The sequence below is a fragment of the Camelus dromedarius genome, unplaced genomic scaffold (genome assembly GCF_036321535.1).
Source record: "Camelus dromedarius isolate mCamDro1 unplaced genomic scaffold, mCamDro1.pat HAP1_SCAFFOLD_179, whole genome shotgun sequence".
Lineage (NCBI taxonomy): Eukaryota > Metazoa > Chordata > Mammalia > Artiodactyla > Camelidae > Camelus > Camelus dromedarius.
Window position 1 is genome coordinate 3395734 of NW_026989756.1, and position 21816 is coordinate 3417549.

Here is a 21816-nt window from a genome sequence, read left to right on the forward strand (position 1 = left end):
TTCAAACCAAGTAGTAAGAGGAAAACACGTAAAAAGAATGGATATGGAAGTTGGGTTTGTGCACTATGTATTTCTAACATTTGAAGTTTGCTCTTGTTTTTGTTTTTATTTTTCTTCTGTTTTTAAATTGAGGTACCGGGAATGAGCACACGGAATTCGGCATGCTAAGCAAGCATTCTATTTACCACTAACCTATGTCCTTCCCCGAGTCAACTAGCTTCTCCGCATAGATAAAATAAATACAAAACACCCTTTCACGGTTCACTGCCTTACAAAACATGTTAGTTTGCTGAAGCGCAAAAGATCTTTGAGGCCTTCTTCCCCGTATCACACTAAGTCTCACATCAGACCGAGTGGGAGACAGGTCTCAGGACCCTTGACTGAAGAGACCACAGGCCCCGGGTTCGGGTGTTTCTTCCATAACAGATCATCGGCTGTGGATGGTCAGGGCTCCACTCACTGCAGACAGTGACAGGGGCGGGCTTGTCCTTCAGGTAGCCCGGAACGTGGTGTCTTTTTAAGGCCCGTGTGCAGAACCGACACGTCTGCCCTCCGTCAGAGGGCCCTCTTTCCCTCTACAACAGACACCTCCCTCCCCAGGGCAGGAATGGGAAGACGCGGTCCATCATGTGCGTCTGCTATGGGACCAGAGGAACACGGCCGTGAGCCCAGTCACGGCTGCCCGTGCACGGGGAAGGCCCTGAGAGCGATCTGCCCTTCTTCTGCAGTGACTCAAGGAAGAAACAGAGGACTATGCTTTACTCTTACCGAGCGGAGCAGCTAGCTGTGGGGGGCGAGGTTGCACATGGCACCAAGGGGGACCAGGTGCAGGTACCCAGCTGGGTGACGACGGGCCGCACCCGGAGCAGGCCACGCAGGCTGGTCCTCGGAAAGGTTGGGGCCCTCCGGCCCACGGGGTGACCTGCAGGACAGAAGGGAGGGCTGGGTTGGATGACAGACAAAAGCGCCAACACCGACAAGAGCCGAATCCCAACGCAGCATTCGTCGGCACCTTGCACCCTCCCCTGCACTTCGTGCCCAATTGGCAGCTACGCTGCATGCTCTCCTTCAGCCCTGGGCCTGCCTGCATCCTGGGCTGCTCAGTAAAGTTTGGCGATAAAATACTTTTACCAAACTTCACTGTGATGACTGGGCATACTTTTCCCCTAATTCCCAATCCACAGGCAAAGCCAGGAATTGTTTGTTCAAAAAGAAAATGCTAGTTCCAGAGATTATTCAATACAAAATGACCACCACAACACAACTGAGTAAAATTACTTACTTTGGTTTCCTCTGCCTCCTGAGCCGGAAAGGCGGTTCCATTCCTAACAGGGTTGCCATCCCTCTGTGAAGCTGTAAAGGGAGAGCAGCGCTGAAGGCGTATTCTATCTGACAGATGCCGTGCGGGGGAAGCACGAGCCGAGCCCTCCGTGCCCTCCTCCAAGATCTCTCACTTCCGCCCACGCCCTTGTCTCTTCACAGAGGCCACAGGTCTCCTTCTCACCTCAGTTGTCCACGAGGACGAGGGGAGACTGGACCCCTGTCCCATGACGAGGACACCACAGGGCCTTGATTCAGGTGTTTTCATAGCTAATCACCCTGGATGTGGTCTCAGGGCCCAGATCCCTGTCAACCAACACTTACACAGTGGACTCACATCACACTTCAGGGCAAATCAGTCGGTATACAGATTATACATTAAAGTAAGAAGGGTCTTTCATAGGAAGAGTATCAACAACCCCTGACTGTGAGCTCCACCTCTTCCTCCTCAGCCTGTTGGTAAACTGTTAAAAGACTTCTCTCTGACAGCGCATGTCTTGTATAAGTGACCAGATGTCACATAAACATTTATGAAAGAAGCCTCAATGACTCATGTTGTAATAATCGGCAAAAGAATGGTGAGTTACATGGAGTAGCTGGTGGGAGACTTTAGAGTTACACGTTAACTCTGGGAGAGGGAGGCTATGTAGTCATGTCACTTACTAACTGGCTACTCTAGGTCACTGTGCAAGCTTTTTTATAAGAACGAAGGGACCTGCAAAATTAGTGAAGAAATGCCTGCTGCCTTAAAGCAGATCTTGAATAGAATATTTATCCACCAAGGCAAATGAAGAAAAATATTTTTCTTGTTATGACATACTGCCTTCATTCTAAAACGTCATCCATGTTATTTTCCTGAAATAAGAAGAAAATTCAGCCTTCAAAACCGTGTCCAGGCGGGAAGAGAGGGCTGACGCTCATGTCTTCTAGTGCATAGAAACCAGCCATGCCAGCCACGCCAGGCAACCAAGAGACTGGGGGGCGTCCCACAGTCCCTGGAGGGGCATGAGCTCTGCCGCTCACAGGGGACAGAGCCCTGCTGGCTGATGGCATGTAAAGAAAACAGCATCTTGTCACCCAGCTGTGAAACTGTTCCCCACAGTGAGTGTGTGGTGTGGTGTCCAGGAAACCCGACAACTACCCATGGGGAAAAGCAGCCCACTGGGCAGCTCCTGCTGCAGAAATGGAGCTGCCGCACTTCACAGTGCGCTCCTTACCTCTCAGGGGAGGTTGCAGCCTGTACGGTCCTCCTGGGGTGGGCTCCTGCCTCATGTATTCCTCTGCCTGCCTCCATCTGCAGATTGCATCCAATCTTAAAGATAAAGAATGGCTTCAATACAAATTACACCACCAATTCCTCTACTAGGCACAAAACAACCAGTCCTTAAAAATCTCAAAACACCCGTAAAAATGTGTCAAAATTCTGTACCTCTGTTTCAGGTGGGCAACTTCACTTCTCAGCTCAGAGGAATTTTCCCTTCTCAGGTCAGAGTTTTCCCTTGTCACGTCAGAGTTTTCCCTTCTCAATTCAGAGATTTCCCTCTCCAGCTCCTGAGCCCTGAGCTGTGGGAGAAAAACACATCCACGTTCAGTTGTGGCCGACTGTGCACAAAGGGAAGGAAGGAAACAAATTCTTACCGAGCTGTCTTGGGCCTTCTTCTCGGCAAGAGTGACCTGAAAAAGTCAACACATCAAGAAACACCCCATGGCTAGGGGTTCTCAGGGCCACAATAACTGTCTGCATCAGGTGCTGAGGACTCGGTGTGTCAGGAGGAAGGCAGGTTACCTGGTGTCTCCAAATGATCTCTGCTTCCCACATTTGCCCGTGACATTCTTCAAGTCTTATCCTATGAGTTACAAATTGTTCCATCAGAGAAGACACAATGCTGGGTATGCTGTTAAATAATCTGCCCCAGTCCATGTTATCTGCATTGCACACTCACACACATCATCTCACCACTCAAGACACACTGCACACGGCTGCAGAAGCACAGCAGTTGCAAAGCTGTCGCTGCAGCCACTCCTTCCGTCACTGTTACTGAACGCCTGCCCGGTTCTGCGCTGACACATTTCCCCCTCCCGTTCTCAGCATTTCCCTCACGTGTCCTGTGCTGAGCATCTTTCATCACAAAGCTTGATTCTTCCTTTCCTTACATCCTGACCCTACTTCTTACACCTGGGTCTCCCCAGCAGCACGGGAATGTGTATTGGTCCGACTGACGCTACACTAAACTGCTATCCTCAGGGTGAGAACGGTTTATAGCACCTTCAGAAACATCTCTGTGAACCGTCTCTCCTCTCAGTCTGGCCAGCACTGGAACCAGGAAATTCTTAGTAACTTAATACTTTTTAAAGTTAAACGTTTAACTTAACATATGTAAAACTTAACACTTTTCCTCCTGTGTGAAGCCATGTATACAAATGTCTTTTGTTTAGGTCAGTTTATGACATTGTGTCTAAACATTTTAAAAAGTTTTCAAAAAATCCAACAGGTGTTTTCAGAGCCGCAGGTGCAGAGGAGCTAAACTCACTTGTACCATCTTGTCTCCTCTTCAGCCAATTTTGCCTCCTCCTTTGCTGCCAACAGCTGCTGCTTTCCCACCAGCTCACATCCGTTCATGTCCACCTTCCTGAGAGGGGAAAGAAACTCTGAAATTCTGCCAGTTTCCCTCCCAGAAACTGGAAGGGAAGAATTCCATGTTCCTTTCGCCCTGCCCCATAAATTCTCAGGCTGATAAATACACAGGAAAGAATTAAAGTACCCCCACTAATAAATATGAAAAAGCTACACTCAGGCCTCTGGCAAGTGTTTGGTATCTGGGCTTCCCTTCAGCGTCCCCACCCCTAATCATTTATGCATAAACACACAGGAAAAGCCCACGTGAGGTGTGCTCAGCACCCCCCCCACCAGGCTTAGGCTCCTGTGCCTGGGACAGCGCGAGCTCACTGTGTTTCAACGTGGGAATCAGGGTCTGACCAAGTCATCACAACCAAACACATTAGGGTAAAGCAAGCGTTCATGACTTGTTTGATTTCTCCCACAGAGAGCCCAGATTTCAGTCAAAACCTGGAGCAAAACCTGATCCTTTAGGAAATATAAGGAAATGTTTTTGAAAGTGGGTTAATGGGTGTGATGTCCATGACCTCTCCCTGAGAATGACAGGAAACTCTGGACAAATTATGAAATCCATGATCAAATGTACCAAATTGCTAACAAGCCAGAAAGGGACATGAGGCCAAGATGGAGAAGAAGAAAGCCCAGGACTGGGCCCACCTTCCCCAGGGGTCATCCGGTAACTGCAGAGGAAACCACTGAGATGCAGAGAAGCCCGGCAGCCGGTGCCCCCTACGCACAGGCACCGCAGTCAGGCAGCTGGAGCTCACTGTCCGTCAGCGAAGGTGATCCCTAGAGAGACCCACAGGACTTAGCTGGGATCCACGAGAGCTACATGCCAGAAACAAAGGTGGACAGGAGACACATGGGCCTCACGAAAGCTGGCTGCACTGACTGATCTCAGCTGCTAACCGGGTTAACAGGATGTAGCGCTGCTGGCGCCCTGACCACCTGCCAGCTGTAATGCCCACCTTCTCTGCAGCAAGTTAACCTCACACGAGGCCTCAAATTTTCTCTATTTTCTACCCAATGTCTAGAGTTTATTAAAAATGATAGACACATGGCAGGTCATGACACTTTGATGTGGTTGAAACCTAAGGACAATAAAAATGGACCTAGGGGGATCCAGATAATGAAGTGACTAAATCTGGTCCAAGAACCCGCTAAAATCTCAAACTAAATACAAACAAGACTCTGGTAACCAGTTAGAATGAACAGAAGCAGCAGATTACAGAAATCAAGGTCGAAAAATAAATGCACATCTGTACTGATTGAATATGGTAAAGAAAATATGGTGGTAAGTATTCTGAAACGTATTACAATATCCACATAACTCCACACATTCATTCACACATTGTCATAATTAACACGGGAATGTCTTACCCTTCAGTGTCCATAGATCTCTGTCCACTGATTTCATCAAGGACGCGTACTTTCTTCACCTGCCTTTGGAAACCGTCTTCCTCACGTTCTTTCAGAGATCCTGATGCAGCATGGTGGTCTTGCATTTTCTTTTTACCCTCTATAAACATAAAACAACTGGCTTTGTGTGTGCACATGTGCACTCAAGAGCTTGGCTGTGCTGGGGAGTGGAGAAAGGAGAGAATTCTGAAGGCAGGAATCCCCTTTTTACCTTCCCAGTGCAAATTCATTGCTATTACAGGCATGTTTCATTTTATTGCCCTCCCTGGTAATGCATATTTTTAAACAATTGAAGATTTGTAACAACCCTGAGTACAGCAATTCCATTGGTGACATTTTTTTCTGGCAGCATTTGCTCATTTCTTATCTCTGTGTCACATTTTTGTAGTTTCTGAAATATTTGGTTCTTTATCATTTTAATTAAAACAGGCATGACATTCCTTTAAGGCAAAGCCTAATCCAGCGGAAGTCCCTAGTTCTCAGCAATTCTATAAACCCTGAGAGAGGTGAAGAGGCTTCAGAAGAAAAGTGTGAAGCCAGCAGGGGTTGGCCCATTAAGTTTAAGGCAAGATTCCATCTCCACTGCATACCTGTGCAAGGTAAGGCGGGAAGAGCTGACCCAGAGGCTGCTGCAAGTGCTCCAGGAGATGAAGCTGAGGCAGCTAATGAAGGTGGCTGCACTAAACAACAGGTTTTCAATGCAGAGAACTGCAAGGGGAGGCCACCCAGCACCATCACAGCTGGAGAGAAGTCAGCGCCTGGCATCAAGGCTTCAATGGACAGGCTGATTTTCCCATTAGCGGCTAACGAAGCCAATATTCATTTAACATTATGAAAATCCTATGTCCCATGAGAATCAAGTGAAATCTACTCTGTGATCTATAAATAGAACAAAGCCTGAATGACAGCACATCTATTTACAACATGAATATTTTAGCCCATTGTTGAGACCTACTGCTCAGAAAACAAAACAAAACACACAAAAAAAATTCTTTCAAAATATTACTGCTCATGGACAATGCACAAGTCATCCAGGAACTCTGATGGAGATGCATGAGATGAATGCTGTTTCCATGCTTAACATGACATCTATTCTGCAGCCCATGAATCAGGAGTAATTATGACTTTCAAGTCTTATTATTTAAGAAATACATTTTGGAAGGCTTTAGCTGCCATAGACAGTGACACCAATGATGGGTCTGGGCAAATGAATGGAAAATTTTCTGGAAAGGATTCACCATTTTACATGCCATTAAGAACATTCGTGATTCATGGGAAGAAGTCAAAATATCAACATGAACTGGGGTTTGGAAGGAATTGATTCCAATCCTGATGTGTGACTTTGAGGGGCTCAAGAATTCAGTGCAGGAAGGAGCTGCAGATGTGCTGAAAATAGCAGGAGAACTAGAGTTACAAGTGGAGCCTGAAGATATGATTGATTGGCTGCAACCTCATGATAAAATGTGCATGAATGAGGAGCTGCTTCTTATGGACAAGCAAAGAAATTGGTTTCTTGAGATGGAATCTACTGGTGAAGATGCTGTGAAGAAGGTTGAAATAACAAAGGACTTAGAAGAGCGTATGAACTTAGCTGATAAATTACCACAGGGTTTGAGAGGACTGACTCCAATTTGGAAAGAATTTCTACTGTGTGTAAAATGTGTCAAATTGCCTGTGAAAGAGGACTTGTTCCTGAAAGGAAGAGAGAATCCTGTCACAAACTTCATTGTGGTCTTATGTTAAGAAATTGCAAAAGCCACACCGATCTTCAGCAACTGCCACAATGACCAGTCAGCAGCCACCAATGTTAATTCAAGAACATCCACCAAAATGACTGTAACTCAATAAAAAAAAAGTTAAAAAAAAGACCATCCACCAACAAAAAGATTAAACCTCACTAAAGGCTCCAATGATGGCTAGCAGTTTTTAGTAATAAAGAGTATTTTCATTAAGTTATGAACATTGGGGTTTTTAGACACAGTGGTATTGCTCAATTAATAGACTACAGTATAGTGTAAACTTAACTGTTCTTTGCACTGGAAAACCAAAAAAAAAAACCCCAAAAAATAAGTTATTTGACTCTCTTTATTATATTTATTTTATTCTAGGGGTCTAGACCTGAAGCCACAACATCTCCCAGGAATCCTGTATGTAAGGTTTTCTTCCCAACAAGCAACATACCTTGCAGGCTGCAGTCCCCTGTTGTCACAGCTCGCTGCATCGAATCCTCAGATCTGGTCTTCGAAACACCTGGCTGTAAGATAGATATGAGAAGACATTCAAGAAGTACTGATCCACAGCAATGTGCACATACTTAACATGAGAGGAATCATACACTTGGAATCAGCTAAGATGGGCCATCTGCTTTCCGTGTGTTACAGCACAATTAAACACTGACACAGTGATGCTCGGTTCTCTGAGGTAAGCATCTCTGGGGGTGAGTAACAATCCTTACTCTCTTCTTGCTGCTGAGCTGAACGTCCTCCTGCACATGCATTTCTTCAGATTTCACTGTGGCTTCACAGACATGAGATTTATTAAGAGCAATTTCAACTTAAAACATTCTCATTGGTGACTAAATTCCCAAGAAAAATAATTTGAGTAGATATCAACATTTAATCTTCTAAGACATGAGATTGTTGTTCCTTGTGAAAGCTAATCTGTACAGTGGAAATCCTGCTGCAACTGGTGGCATTTACCTCAAATTCCTGAAGTGTTCATTGAAACAGCGCCTTTCAAGTTCTCTGGAGATGTTCCTTTTTCCAGTATCTTCACACAGGACAGAAATAAAGTATGTACTAAGATTTCAATGAAAACTCAGGGTGATATGTTTAAAAAGTGTAATTTTTTTTTCCAGAAACAAAGTATTTTGTTAACTGCAAAACAAACCATAGAAAATAAATATATTAGCCCTGGTACATGTCCAAAGACTTTGGTGAGCATTCTCTCCAGAAGATATTAAGGCAGTGAAATGATTCTGAACATACAAATTTTATAAAGAAAGGAAAGCAAGTGTTATATGTTCCCTTACATATGCTTGAAAGCATCTGAGACTTTCCCTGAATTTCGGTTTGGGGCTGAAGACAGTGCTCCATTTGAGAGTTTACAGCAGACAGGGACTCTTCCTTCAAGTTCTAGCACCGGGCATCCTAGCAGCTCATTCTGACCCTTTGCATCTTGCATTTCCTTCTTCAGCTGGTCCTCTTCCACTGCCAGCCGGCCAATCTCTTCCAGAAAGTCTTGGTTTGTTCTGATGGGCAGTTGCTTCTCTTCAACCCTTTTGGAATCCTGTCCCTTCTCAGCCAGTACCCACAACTACCCCTAAGTTTCCTGTGATGGCAGCTGATACAGGCTGGGCCCAGGACAAATGTCAAGCCCATAAAGAAATGTGGAAAAAAGACCTCCAGGCACAGATGTTTCCTCACCTCCACAGGCTTCCTCCTCCCTGGACAATGGAGGGCACGACTGGACGACAAGAGGAAGCAAGGGTGGGAAACTGCTCATGTCAAAGAGCTCACAAATGAGTGTTGCTGGTGAAATATAAACAAAGTTTACCCAAATTCACATGGAAAATTCTCTGTTTAACATCAACAGGGCAAGGAACTGTGCACCTAGTCTAGTAACTTCCTTAACCTCTCAGGTATTTCCTGGCATCTTCTGTGTATCTTGGAGGGCAGTGTGAGTGGTGAGAAAACTCTCTAGGTTGTGAAAATAATACATATTTCCTAGTCTCTGAAATAGAAAAAGTCACAGAGGTTTTAGTCCATGAAATTCTGGGTCATTGTTCACAGGGAGTTTCCGCTCCTGGGCTCTCACACTCTGCTGTGGTCAAAAGCAGGAGGAGCAGGTGCACGCAGCTTGCCCAGGGCACAAAAAGCCTCAGAAGCCCGGCTATGGTCAATGTGGCAGCTCTTACCAGGTGTGGGCTCTTGGCGTTCTGGTCCCTCACTGCCTGCAGCTTAGCTCGAACAATCTGAATGATGTCATTCAAATTTTCATTCACCTTCTCAATGGCTTTCAAGCTCTCATTCAATGAAACATTGAATTAGTAACAATTACTCATTACTTTCATTTCTATTTTCAGAATGTAATCTAACAAGAGGTTCGTACCTTAAACTTCAGTGCTTTCTCAGAGGGCAGCTTCTTTTGCCTGATGGCCTCCTCTAAGCATTTCTTTGTGTTGTTGGTCTATGCAAAAATGTAATGAAGGAAACAGAATTACAAATACTAATTACACTGCTAGCTGAACCTATCTTGTGTGTGACCCCTTCCACTAATACAGAAAGTGGTGCTTTACATCTACAACACTTGTTTTGTTCATTTTTTTACTGATATATAGTCAGTTACAATGTGTCAATTTTCTGGTGTACAGCATGTTTCAGTCACATATATATATACACCTATGTTTGTCTTCACATTCTTTTTCATTATAGGTTACAAGATATCAAGTAGTGTTCCCTGTGCTCTACAGAAGAAATTTGTTTTTTGGGTTTTTTTGTTTTTTTTTTTTTATCTAGGACACTTGCTTTGAACCTAGACCTCTTATGGAACACATGGAACAGGACAGTAGGATGAAGGAAAAGAGAGCCAAATAACTGAACTGCCAGAGTGGGGAGGAACTGAAGGTAAAATCACAAAAAAAAAAAAGCAAAAGGACAAGGATACCTTCTGCACCCAAGCAGATATATTTTCTGCAAGTTCTCTGTTTTCATTCTCCAAATTCTTGCTCTGCTCAGTCATCTGCTTTAAAGTAACTAAAAGGAGATGAAGCAATTTCTCATATTGACAAGAAAACCCAGTAGAATAGAATTATCATGATTTATTAGCAGTAGAGACATATCTGGCTGGCACTACGAGTATAATTAGCCTTTTAGCTTTTCTACTGTGCCTAAAGGAAGAAAATCTTAGTGGCATTCTAAATGTGAGATCATTGAGATTCCTAGTTTAATTTTTTTCAAAGATGCAGAAACACAATAAAAAGTCTTCCCCTAAATTCTCTCCCAGCTATAAGCACCATTCTTAGAAAATTCAATCATTCAAATACTTCTGACATCACCAGAGATGAAAAAGAAAAACCAAGCATCCTGTCCCCTTAACATTCTCTCCTCCAATTACTAAGGTAAGTAAACATGCTCCTGCTTAAAAAAATAGAACCCTTATTCCATGCAGGTTCACCCCACAGCCAGGCCCTATCTGCAACACCACAGAAGGCAAGTTCAAAACGTTGCCTGACTGGGCCTGCACAGGCCTCCAGTGTCTTCCTGCTGCCTGGAAGATCGTCTTTCATGAAAACCATGTTGGGGGCCCTGAAGGACAAGGTCGCTGGAATTAAACACTTTGGTACCATGTGGGCTTCCCCACCTAGTCACTGGAGGACCTGGATAACACACAGGCCCTAAATGACAAGCTTTTCTATCGCCAGGATGAGAATGTTACCATCACTGCTTCAGGATAGCAGCACATGTAAAGCAGCCAGTCACAGGCAACTCCACGTGTGAAGCTCTAGAACGCAGCCCTCAGAACCAGACTCCTCTCTCAGGCATCTAAGTCCCTCATCTGACCACACAGTGCACACGCGTCTTCTGTCTGCCCAGTGGGGATGCTCTGATGCTGAGATCCCTCTTCTCAGCACCAGCCCTTCTGCATCAACTGTCACCAACAGCAGCCCTTGAGGGCCTACTGAGCGCCGGGCGGCCACCCTGCCCATCACGCACAGCCCCACTCGGTCAGCAGAGTGTGAAGCCTGCATAGAAAGCATCATCCTCAGGCTGAATCACTTCCATTAAGTCCCCACTGCCATGAATGGCTCCTTTCACTTATGAGTCACAGCCCATGGATTCCCCTCTGCTGTGACACACACTGCCTGGCTACATCTGCATCCCTCCCTCAGCCTGGAGAGTCCTGACAGGCTCAAGTAGTGTTTCAGCATCTTTAATTTTCACCAAGAGCCAGCTCATATTAGGGACACACTCCGAACATTAGACTCTTCTCATCACCTGCTTCCTCAAGGTTGCTATGCAAAATTAAACTCATCCTAGTCTCCCTACTCCTGTGACCCTCCTGGCCTCTTAGCTCAATAGATGTAAACTTCCTCTACGATGTCATTTAGACACCATCGCAGGAGTAAAATTTTCAAGAGTTGAGAAGTCAGTTAGACATCAGAAGTCATTGTGTTTACTCTTAGTTGAATTAAAATCCACATCAAATCCTGGTATTGAGAAAATATTACAAAGGAAACTAAACCCTAATACCTTACCTTGACACACTGGAGGCTTTACCTAGGAGAGGAAGAAACATTAAATTTGAAGTCAAAACATATAATTAGTAAATCTATAATTTCTAATAAACTATCAAAACAGTAATCCATTGAAATCACAATTATCACTTTGGTTCAGCATAACAATTAATATGATTAAAAATCAGGAAAAATCAGAATTTCCTACTTAAGGCATGATCTTTCACTCACCATTTCTGATAGCACAATGGTAAATAACTTATTTTAGAACAAAAGATCTGCTTACATTCTATTAAATAAACATCACTCTATTCAATTTTCATAACGCATATTCATATTTAAAAACACTGAACTATATTATTTTCATGATATGTTGTTGTAATGCATCATTTATCTAATTTTTTTTGTCAAACCAAACATCCACACTTAAGTCCAGAACCTGGATAGTTGTGTAACCTTCAAAAGAGAGAGAGAGACAGAGAGGAGAAAACTAAAAGAAAAATAAAGGCAAAATCTTTATACTAAGATTAAGATGCACCCCTTTCATTCAATGAAAGGTTTTCTGAAATCTTATAAAGAGTTGACTGTTGAATTGATAAGCAATTGTAACATATGAGGTCGTAAGATTTGTCAAGACCACTAAAAACAAACGGACATCAAATGAGACATCAGACGAGAATGAAAGTGAGTAATGGCTGTAGTAAAAGCCCACACAGCAGCAGGACGGACAGCGACCATTTTTAAGAAGCGAACGTGCTTCTTGACTCAGATACAAGTCATCGTATGAAGAGTAATAGTTCAGTAAAACCCAGGCAGGACTCCACTGTAATACCATGTAAAGACACATTTCCCTGACCCTTAACACATATTTCTTCATTCAAAACTTTAAGTGATGATCAGAGACTGAGGCCAGCCCCTAACCTTGCCAAGATATTGGAGAATCATCACAGTGTCGAAGATCCAGTGGCAATAATGTGGCAATAGAAGAATGCATCCACGGAGGGCAAACAGAAAACCACAGATGTTCCCTTAACTTCACACTTGCTCAGGAACACTGAGCTTCACTGTCCCCTGTCACCCAACACACAGGCAGGGGCAGGTGGAGAGATAGATGGACTCGCCAAATACTTAACCTTCCTGTTTTGTTATTGAAGAGAAGAGTTTATAAATTGCCATTGTCTCATTGAGAATATACTGTTGTCTTGCTCAATGAGTTCTTACTATAAAGATTTTGCAACAAATTTCCATTTCAAAACTAATTTGTGTTCAAGTTAATAATCTAAAAGGAAACAAAGAAAAGACTCCTGGATTCTGGCCCAGGCAGGCAAATAAAATGTCCAGTGACTATAAAAATTCCTATTAGGTGTGATTAAAAGGACACTGTCAGGTACTTTAGTAATACTCACAGCAAGGACGGTCCTCCAGACGAACAAGAGAAAAATAGAAACTCCCCAGGAGGCAGCAAGAAGAATAAGCTTCCACAGAAGTTCATAAACATCAGATGCAAGATGGAAAAGGAGAATCAGAGTGTCGAGGATCTGAAAAGATATTAGATATAATGAGGAACCTCAAAGACATTCCCAGTGTATATGTCACAGAGAATCATCTTTAGAAACCGTCAACCACATCCTCAGATAGCTCCACAGAGAGGCGAGAAGGGACACTTGAGTTCAAAGGAGCTCTTGGGAGTGTGGGCATGTTTTCTGCCTTGATTTGGTAATAGTTTCACTGCTGCACACATACGTCAAATACCTGATACACAAAATGTTAGAGATTTGACTTTGCTGACAGGCACATTGCAAATATTTTTAAAATAGTTAACAGAACTTAACTTATGAATGTAGAAGCCAACTTGAAATTGAAAATAAGCAAACACAAACCTACAGGGCATGGGACGCCTCCATCTTCTACTGTATGTTCATGAAGTACCTGGACAAACCCCTATGAAATGTCTCCAAAAATACACCCAACATGTATGGGGAAAGAGCAATGAAGTTATGTGTTAAAATACAGAGAGATGTACAGAGATGTATTTCTACATTTATAGACTGGACATGAGTAAGAAAGCAGACCAGCTCTTAGAATAATGTCAAAATTACTATTCCAGCAAAAATTAATGATATATTTTAGCCCAACTATCTAAAAACCATGGAGGTTTTCTTCAATATTCACTTTGGTTCTGAACCAGAGCATGTAATGTCAGACTTCTGAAATAAATAGGGATTTGTATAATAGAGTTTTAATCAAATTATACAAGATTACTCAAAGAATGAATTTACATAAAAAGAGAACTCAAAATAATCAGTACAAATAATTTACATGCATATTTCACAGTACTGCACCTACGTCCATTAACAGCCACCAAGAAAATTAATTTGTATTTCTGGAATGTACAGTCAACAAAACAAAAGCCAAACACATAGTTTTGTAAAAACTAGATTTATAAGTATTATAGGAGGGAATAAATGAACAATGTAATTTGTACTTTATCTAGACACCAAGTTTCAGTCTTGTGCAAATAAAACCCCTCTAGAAAGCAGCCTCTGAAATCAGTAACACTGTCATTGTCAGCTCTCACAGTTGGGGTCAGTAAAATGTGTGCTGGTGGAAAACATGCACTGTCTTTGCATAGCTGCCATCTGAGAGAGCAGTGGATCTCAGCACAAAGGAGAGACATGCAGATAAAAGGCACAAAAACAAACACCATCTAGTCGCTAACTGGTAAAACCCCCTCCACCATGGGCATGCTTGTTACACACGGCACTGTCTGAGTGCTGATGTCAGCAGCTGCCTCCTACCTAAAGTCTATCCATCAGGGCCGATGGACTCAGGTTCTGTCAGCAGCCATGAGCAACGGTGGAGAAGGACAAGTTAGTTTATCCAAATGCTCAAAGATGTGGTAGGGAAAGAGGGCTGACTAACCTGTGAGAACTCAGCCTCATTCCCTTTGAGGGAAAAAATCCCAACAAAGATGACCTAGAAACGCCCTCCTTAGTAGGCTCAAAAGAAACAGAACAGACTCTTCTTTGGGTGGAGTGTTCATGTGGCATTGATTCTGCTTCAGTGCAAAGATTGTTCCTGACACTCGGTTTTTCCAGGTCCGTAAGAATCTGGTGGAAGCCTATCAGAACAAACCACTTAAATCCATGAGGTGTTCTCAGTCTTTCTTTTTTAGGGTGTGGAGGTGATTTATCCTGACACAGTAAAAATTTCACAGCATGTATCTGAATTTTCTTTATATTTAGACAATTCTAAAGACATGAAGGACACTTTCTGCTTTGGGGAAATCAACATTCTTCACAAGGACACGTCACTAAAAAAAAAGACAACTCGTCCACCTCCTGGTCACATCCCTCCTGAGCATTTCCTCACTGTAAACATCACAGCAGTTTGCAGCCACTGATTTTCACATCAGCTCGGCTCTCAGGGCTCCCCCACCAACCTAGCTGGACACAGAGTCCCTGGGGGCAGCCTCCAAGATAAAAAGGAAAGGGATAACTAAGAATTTGCTAGAAGTCCAATAAAAATAAAAGCAAAAATAAACAAATGGGACCTAATCAAACTTGGAAGCTTTTGCATAGCAATGGAAACCATAAGCAAAACAAAAATACAACCTACAGAATGGGAGAAAATTTGTGCAAAACATGAAACTGACAAGGGCTTAATCGCCAGAATATAGAAACAAATCATACAACTAAATAAGAAAAAAAAAAAAACTCAATCCAAAAATGGGCAGAAGACCTAAACAAGCAATTGTCCAGTGAAGACATACAAATGGCTAACAGGCACAAGAAAAAGTGCTCATTATCACTGATTATCAGAGAATTGCAAATCAAAACTACAATGAGGTATCACCTCACACAAGTCAGAATGGCCATCATTCAAAAGTCCACAAATGACAAATGTTGGAGAGGCTGTGGAGAAAAGGGAACTCTCCTACACTGCTGGTGGGAATGCAGGTTGGTGCAGCCACTGTGCAAAAGTTTGTAGATTCCTCAAAAGACTAAGAATAGACTTACCATATGACCTAATAATACCACTCCTGGGCATATGTCCAGAAGGAACCCTACTTCAAAAAGACACCTGCACCCCAATGTTCATAGCAGCACTATTTACAATAGCCAAGACATGGAAACAGCCTAAATGTCCATCAACAGATGACTGGATAAAGAAGAGGTGGTATATTTATACAATGAAATACTATTTGGCCATAAAAAACCAATATGCCATTTGCAGCAACATGGATGTCCCTAGAGAATGTCATTCTAAGTGAAGTAAGCCAAAAAGAGAAAGAAAAATACCATATGAGTTTGCTCACATGTGGAATCCAAAAAAAATAAATAAAAAAGAGCATAAATACAAAACAGAAACAAACTCACAGACATAGAATACAAACTTGCGGTTGCCAAGGTGCTGAGGGGTGGGAAGGGACAGATTGGGAGTTTGAAATTTGTAGATACTGACAGGCATATGCAGAATAGATAATCAAGATTATACTGTATATCACAGGGAAATATATACAAGATCTTATGCTAGTTCACAGAGAAAAAAATTCTGACAATGAAAATATGTATGTTCATATATAACTGAAAAACTGTGCTCTACACTAGAATTTGACACACTATTGTAAAATGACTATAACTCAATAAAAATGTAAAAAAAAAAGAAGCTGTGGTATATTTTACACAATAGACTACTACTCAGCCATAAAAATGATAAAATGATGCCATTTGCAGCAACAGGGAATGGATGGACCTGGAGAATGTCATTCTAAGTGAAGTAGTCATAAAGGAAAAGAAAAATACCATATGATATCACTTATATTTGGAATCAAAAAAAAAAAGACAAACTTATTTACAAAACAGAAACAGACTTAGAGCATAGAAAACAAACTATGGTTACCAGAGGGAAAGGGAGTGGGAAGGGAAAAATTGGAAGTTTGAGATTCATGAATACTAATCTCTATAAAGTAGACAACAACTAGTTTACACTGTACAGCACAGGGAACTCTATTTAATATCTTGTAGTAATTTATGGTAAAAAAAAGAATATGAAAATGAATATATGTATTTTCCTATATGACTGAAGCATTCTATTGTACATGAGAAATGGACAACATGGTAAACTGACTATACTTCAATAAAAATATTTTAAAATTTATAGGGCTATTTAATATTTTTGTTACATTAAAATTTCTGAAAAGAATACACTTCAAAGAAAAAACAAAGTTGCTGTAAGTTAACAAACCAGAAAGCACAGAGCAGAGATGACATTTCCCTGTTTGACAGACCAGCACCAACCCAGTGCTGAGACCCCACTGCTCCCAGTACTGCCAGACGTCACCACCAGGAAGGGTGCACACACAGGAGAGCACACCGCACAGGGACAGAACCGGAACACGCACAACTTGAAGCAGGATCCTGACAAGCTTTCCGGGAGCCAGTCTCACTATGACTTCTAGTAAATAGGAGTTTCTCGCTTTTTAAAAAACTGCTTTACTGAGATATAATTCACCCACTCCCCCATTTTAGGCATACAACTCAATGGCTTTTAGGATGTTCACACTTCCTTCTTTGATGCAATAAAGTAACTAATTCAGGTTTCATCCTGTCAACCTGCTGTTTGGTCCAAGAGGTCCTGATAGGACTCAGATCTTGAGGACGCCGGTGGCCAGAGCCACTCTAGGCTGGTCAAGAAACCTGTCCTGAGAGCCTAGGGCTTCACCAACGATGCGTTCCCATCAAGGACCCTATGAGAAAGTATCTATTTAACCACAGTGTGAAAGAGCCCAGGAAAAAGGAGGACACCTGATGCCCGATATTTACTCACAGTTGTATATTCATATCCAGTACACCCCAGCACGTGGGACCAGAACATCCCCATCACCTACATGTCCTGGTCCTCTCAGGTGGGGAGGGGACAGGGGAGGGGACAGGGGAGGGGAGGGGAGGGGAGGGGTGGGGGATGGGGTGGGGAGGGAGTGTGACAGGAAGAGGGGTTGGGCACTTGGGAGGAGAAGGGGGTCACAGAAAGGATCAGGGCCAATCAAGCTCTTGAGGGGAAGAAGGAGGGTTCAGTCAGGTCAGGAGGTCAGCAGGTCAGGAAAACAAACAGCAGGCAAGCGGACTCTCAGGAGCAGCTGGAGGGGACCAGACACCTCCCTCCAAGCCTTCTCCTGTCTGAACGCTGCCTTAGCAACGCCCCATGCTTTATGACCTCTCTCGACCAATCACCTGCCTTTGCCCCTGGCACCTCACAGTGGACATTCAGGGTGATGTCACTTTTACAATATGCCCCGCCTAACTGATCCCCCACCACCAACTGCCATCTAACCCTGGGTCCTCTCTGCAAACTTTTCTGACCTTATGTTTTCTGGTCCTGCCCAACTGATGTCCCCTGCCCCCTACTTCTTGGGTGCTCCCTCCTCCTTTTCCAAATTCCCAGGATTTCCCTTGGGCAGTGGCTGAAAAACATATTAGGTAGACAATGACAGAACCAGGAGGAATCAAATATACTGGCAGGGTGGGAGGTCCTCTCTCCCCTTCACTCAGCACTGCACACAAAATGCAGAGAGAACGTCCACAAGACGGAGATCTTAAGAGCACACCATCTTAATCACGTCACCACACCCATGTGGCTGTGCTTATCTGTAGTACACCTGTAGGTGACACATTAATTTTAAGTACGTATGTCACATGCATAAAAATAAGCCCTATGGTTTTTGCCAAAAATAAATAAAATTATAAAAAATAATTATATATTGTCACACCCCCTACACTGCCCTTGGGTGATTCACTTACACCCAGGTTCAAGGAGGCAGAAACTACCTGGGTGGGACAGAAGCAAAGTTGTGCTTTGGGGCAGTACTGGCTGTGAGGGGGCCTGAGAAACCCTTTTGGGGTGGTGGGAAGACTTGGTGTCTAGATATGGGGGGTGGTTGTGTTCACTCAATCAAGAAATACTGAGCACATGGGGCCTGCCAGTCTCAGGAGTCAGAGAGACACTCCTGCCCTGTGGGGAGTTGAACCCGACTGCTCACAGGCCCAGTGGGGCTGCGTTTCCAACCACACTGCTGGGCCTTCCTGGTCCCACAGCCGGGCTTCAGGCGCTGTGCTGGCTCCAGGATCCCCTGGCCTGGAGGGACTGAGTCCCATCCAGGGTGAGCAGGCTTCAGGGATCCTGGATCTCCTCCTACTGTCAATCAGAATTCCTTCCAACCCTCAGGAATCAGAACACCCTGTAAATCACCATTTAGCATCAGGACAAAGGTATTGAGGTCTCACAATAAGCAATAAACTGTGCCAACTGACCAAATTCAAAGTGCAGTGTTCCAACTACACAACATTCTCAATAACCCATTTTATGGATGAGAAGACAGAGGGGGTGTGAATCACCTAAGGGTCTCGGGGTGGCGAGTGCTGTAACTTTACCCTGAACTAAGATCTACCTTGGAAAGCGATTCCACCTGGAGCCCATCCTGTGACCTGCTCCCTGAGGTTCTGAGGAAGACCGTTGGCTTTTCCTTGGGAAATTCCTCTTGCAATGACATTAAGTCATGCATCAGTCAGGACAAACGGTGAGGATGTGTTCATGAGGGATCCTGACTCTTAACGGCAAGTCAACTTTGTCTCAGGAAATGGGTCTTCTATTACCATTAATTCGGGCACCAAGGTAAATAAGAGTAACAACATAAAATCCATCATACATATAAGTACTTTTAATTTAAAATCTAAATGACTTTATGAACTATAAATGGATGCATTGCATTGGTCCATGACAAACAGGACATTACGTACATTCATTACAAAGAAGTGCTGTCATGGGTGGGGATGTGGTGACAAGAGCAGGGTCATTTTTAGCAGGGAAGGATGTCCTACAGCTCTCAGTACAGGGTGGGTAAGTTCACAGTGCTTCTCCCCACGACCAAACTCTCACCACACACACACACACACACACACAGGCAAATGTACATAGATCCTAAAATGACCATCTACCTTCTGATCAGAAAAAAGATAAAGATATGTGCTCACATCACCTAACAACACACTGACCACACACACAGTTCCCATAATAACTTCTTAATACTTCAGTTCTATTAGCCTCTGAAGTTCCCCTCACTTGCGCTCACCATCATCTAACAGAAAGAAGTCATAAACAATTCTTCAAGTTTGATTCATTACAGTTCCTCTAAGAACTTATATTTTTGCAAGTGTCAGAAGAATATAAAATTCAATTTCAGATGGAGTTTTTGGCTCAGTAGTTTTCATGGTTAAAAGTTTCCACTGACTACACAAAATTATTGGCTCTACTTTTCTCGTTCTGTGCTTCCTGTCCCAACTAAAATTTCCCTATACATCTCGTTATTTTGGATTTCAGTCAGTGGTCTGATAGTGCATTTTGTAGATAGTTTGATTGTTCCTACAGATCGCTATCTATTGATGAGCATTTTTTCTTTTAGTATTAAATAGAACAAATGACTTCCAGTCTACAGCTTTTCCTGTAACTGGAGAAACAATAAAGCTTATACCGACATCACTCACCACTACACTACCAGACTCACAGCTTGTCCTGACCGTACTCTGACCTCCTCTAGTCAGTGTCCAGAAAAATCAAGCCCACACATGTGTGGATGTGACTCTATAGGGCCAGCACGCCCACCTTCTTCATTTACTTACTCTCAGTCGTCACTACTTTCCTATATTTGACCTAGAAGTTGCCCTCCTCCTACCCCTACCCTGAGCATTTCAGAAGAGTAACCTAAAAACTAAACTCTTCATGGCACAAACTGTAATCACATTACTAGTAGCCATAAAGTTAGCCTATGAATGAATTTAAAAGGATTAGAATGAATGTATGATAATTACTTTAAACAAAAACATTTTGACTAATAAAACTGTAGTTAACTTCATAATTATCAAATGGCATTAGTCTATTTTACTATCCTTTTTGCATTTACAGTACCCTATATGGATACTAATATATAAATCACACTTAACATCCCCAATTACTATGCTTAGATGGCACAATATCATCATTTTTCATTACAGCCTCTGTCACCATGCTCAGCACCCATTCTACGTGAGCTGGCATAACACCTGCCATCAGTGCTCCCCGCCTGTGTGGCCGCACAGGGACCGTCAATAACAGCTGTGGGACCCAGCGCCTGCGGTACTGATTGTGTACAAAATCTTAACCTTCTTCAAGGCTAAAACTCATTATTCCAAACATTATAGTAATACAATTAACACGATTACCAAAATTATATCCTCTGAATTAACACTAAACCTTATGGCCTAGTAACCAGCCTTATCAGCTTATTGCTCCTGAATCAACTGACACAGCCTCCACTTTTCACTAGCCTCCTTTCTGTTACTGCCTCCACTTGCATCAACAATGTCTCTTCTTCCACCAGCATACACAGCCAGCCGATTTCATCCATCCCAGCAATCATTAACCCCCAAAATTGTGTCATCACAAGTACCCTTACTACAAACATCCTTAGACTTTCACACTTCACAACTGACCACATTCTATAGTTTAATCAAAACAAAATTAGTCAAAACCCTAATTATTTACTACCCACTGAGAAAATCAGACAAGATGATTAAATTCAGGACTCTGTTTCTTACTGTATGTACTGCTTGGATCATTTTCACTTGTCACTGCATTAATTTTTACCCAGAATCTTGTAGGTTCCTTACATTTTATAATAATTCAACACTAAACTCAGGCAGCATCCATTTCTTAATCTGGTGTTTCCCTATGACTGGCATGAGTAAGAGCATTTAGAGTAAGCAGACTCCTTTAGGACCTGCTCCTTTGGTTCCCAAGGGCTTAACTGGAGTTTGCATTCCTGGACCCAGAGCACCTGCAGTCATGCTGCTCACACGAGGCAGCTGGGGCACATCACACATTATAATATTCAATCCCTTGGAAAATCAGATGGCATATCCTGTCCTTATACTATCTTTACAAAGAATGATCATAACAAGCCCCATCTGTCTGTGCCAGACAGATGTACAGCCACTCCCACAGGGCTCCCCACCAGCCACAGACAGTAGGAGCTGTGGGCATCCGTGCTCAGACAGCATGATGTCACAGAGGTGCTCCAGCCCTGACAACAACCCACGCCTTATGTCCTGGTCTGAAGCACGTGTCAGGCACCCAGGCACGGGGTTCAGCACCAGGACGAGCAGTCCCCTCAGCTGGAGTGAAAACCAGCGAG

At 43.2% G+C, this 21816-nt stretch overlaps 2 long non-coding RNA genes across 3 annotated transcripts; both read right to left on the reverse strand.

Annotated features, from left to right (window-relative positions):
• Positions 1–1097: 1097 nt before the first annotated feature.
• On the reverse strand, positions 1098–5864 carry LOC135320543 (uncharacterized). 2 transcript variants are annotated; one of them, XR_010379719.1, is made up of 6 exons: positions 5318–5864; positions 3852–3950; positions 2959–3167; positions 2750–2883; positions 2538–2632; positions 1098–1353 (listed from the first exon to the last, which is right to left on the reverse strand). It is a non-coding gene; the product is annotated as an uncharacterized LOC135320543 (long non-coding RNA). The 2 variants fall into 2 exon arrangements; XR_010379718.1 differs by lacking the exon at positions 1098–1353 and having other exon boundaries at positions 2342–2632.
• A 3206-nt stretch (positions 5865–9070) lies between these two features.
• On the reverse strand, positions 9071–13113 carry LOC135320545 (uncharacterized). The gene is made up of 4 exons (XR_010379721.1): positions 12998–13113; positions 11613–11634; positions 10022–10110; positions 9071–9544 (listed from the first exon to the last, which is right to left on the reverse strand). It is a non-coding gene; the product is annotated as an uncharacterized LOC135320545 (long non-coding RNA).
• Positions 13114–21816: the final 8703 nt, after the last annotated feature.